The 2,541-nt window shown below is 33.1% G+C and overlaps 1 long non-coding RNA gene across 1 annotated transcript; it reads left to right on the top strand.

Moving 5' to 3' along the window:
* The first annotated feature begins 865 nt into the window (after positions 1 to 865).
* Positions 866 to 1,509, top strand: LOC107809570 (uncharacterized). Its single transcript, XR_012694514.1, has 2 exons — positions 866 to 970; positions 1,111 to 1,509. It is a non-coding gene; the product is annotated as an uncharacterized LOC107809570 (long non-coding RNA).
* The last annotated feature ends 1,032 nt before the right edge of the window (positions 1,510 to 2,541 follow it).

Raw genomic sequence — 2,541 nt, 5'->3', positions numbered from 1 at the left:
GTATAATAGTGTATAAGATGTATTTATACACTCATATTCACTATTATACAAGATTATACATAATTATACAAAAAATTGACTTTGTCTTCTTCCTTGCGTTTTTTCTGAAATTTAACTCAAATCTTGCTCAAATCTACTCCAAATCACTTCAAATTTAAATTTTGAACTTCTTTTGATATTTTCAATCAATTGGAATAACACTCAATCTAAACAACTAAACAAATTCAGAAAAATCTTATTTTTGAAAGCAAAACTTTGAATGACCTTCAATGATGAAATGTTGAATCTTCCATTTTCTTACATTGCAACCAGATGACATAGGGAAGAAGCAGTAATGACGGACGGTCCCTTGAAGCATATGTAGAAGATGTGAAAAGAAAAGAGAGTGAAAGCAATTGTTGTGAGAACATAGATTTAACTCAATAGCTTTTAATTAAAAGCAATGGTTGTAAGAAAATAGATTTTGAATTTGCTAGTGCTTTTAAAATATGTACAATATGGGTTAGATCGGGTAAAACTTAAAAATATGAGTCATTTTTTGTTATGGTGTGAAATCAAATATATTTTTTTGTAATTCTTTCTATTATTTATAACATACTGCCATCAATACAAAAATACTTGAAAAATATAAAATATAATATGAATCTTCATTAACTACAAAGAGTTGGAAAAAGAAAATATGCATGGGGCAGAGTTGAGTTTAGGGATGGTAACACGGGACAAGACAAGACACGACACGACATGACAAGACAGGACAAGACAAGACAAGACCATGGAATGTCATGGATATCTCACGGTTGGACTGTTTAATTCGTTGAGAGTATAAATACTGCTGCAATTGAAGGAGAGAAAGAAGTGAAAGTAACGGCTGCTGCATTCTGTTCTTCAAGCTTTATAAAAACCTCTTTACAATCTTCAATGGAGCAATCAATTAGGAGACATGTATTCTGGGAAAGCTCCAACTATACCAGTAAGCAAATATATATATATATATGCAAACACTCCTAACTTCTTTTCTTTTAGTTCCCCATTAAAGTTTGTTTGGATGGTTCTTAGTTATATGTCGTTTTATAATGTATCGTATTGGATTGTATTGTACCGTTTGTATAGGTCAAAATTAGATCAGAGAAATTCGGCACGCGGAGACGTAAGGCTGAGGTCGGACAAGCCGAGGTCAGACAATCATCAATAAAGCTAAGGTCGGGCAGTGATGAAACAACTAGTCTGCTATGGAATCCTCAAAAGGAATATTCCCTCTAATTGTACCTTTTCTTTTAGGGTTTTTCTAGGAACACCCCTTATAAATAGGAATGGAGGACTTCCCAAGAGGGGGGGGGGGCTCGTGCTCTTTCCCTCTCCCTCTCTCTAGAAAATATGTAAACACATCTCTCTAAAGAGATGGGAGGATCTGTGATCCCAGACCTTCATCAAATCCAACAAGGGTCCTAAGGTTCTTGCATTTTTCTATCATTCATCTTTATCAAATGAAAGAAGATCCGTCTCACTCCATATTGGGTGAATCTTTTTCTTTATTTACGTTTTATTGCCACTTAACGTTATTTAATGCATCTTTCTTTATGCTATTAAATCTGGTCATAATCAATGTCAATATTTATACTCGGCTATGTTTCTCTATTCATATTATTCATCTTGGATCTAAAGTTAATTATCCTTAACTAGGATTTAACCTTCATTTTCTTTGATTGATTTGTTCAAAAAGGTTTTAATATCTTTTGAGTAAAATAATTTGGCACCGTCTGTGGGGATTTTCTAGTTAAGATTCTAGTTTCCTCTAGATCTCTAAAATAATATATGGATAATATATTCAACCCAGATGAGTGATATCTTCAACCTAATCATTCGTATTTTTTAATTCTCCTCCCTTTAATCCATGCTTGTTATTGTAAACGGAGGGAATGCAAAAGTACTCTTACTACAATATTCTAACACTAGCACGACTTATTATAACCAACCATTTCTTCCAAATATAATATTGCATTATTAAATATTATTCTCTATAAACGAGACAAAGCAAGAATCTGCTCCTGATTTTGATCGTAATATCTCGCCTTTTTCCTGTTGACTTGACTTGAATTTTTTGCTTATTTGATTTAATTTCTCTGAAATAATAAAAGTCTTAGTTGAGGTCCTATCTACTTCTACAAAGTTAAGGTGTCTAACTGACACCCCGCACCAAGTTTGAAGGACCATTATATTCGGCCTTGAGTTTACCAAGTATATGAATAGTACACTAACAAGTTTTACATAGACTGCTGATATATCAAATTCTCTCATGGCACATTTAGAGTTGCATATGAAACCAACCAACCAAAGAGTGACACTCTCTCTAGAAAATATGTAAACACATCTCTCTAAAGAGATGGGAGGATCTGTGATCCCAGACTTTCACCAAATCCAACAAGGGTCCTAAGATTCTTGCATTTGTCTATCATTCATCTTTATCAAATGAAAGAAGATCCGTCTCACTCAAGATTGGATAAATTTTTTCCTTTATTTACGTTTTATTGTCACTTAACGTTA

Source organism: Nicotiana tabacum, chromosome 8, assembly GCF_000715075.1.
Source record: "Nicotiana tabacum cultivar K326 chromosome 8, ASM71507v2, whole genome shotgun sequence".
NCBI classification, from domain to species: Eukaryota; Viridiplantae; Streptophyta; class Magnoliopsida; order Solanales; family Solanaceae; genus Nicotiana; species Nicotiana tabacum.
This window is presented reverse-complemented; position numbering and strand designations above follow the sequence as displayed.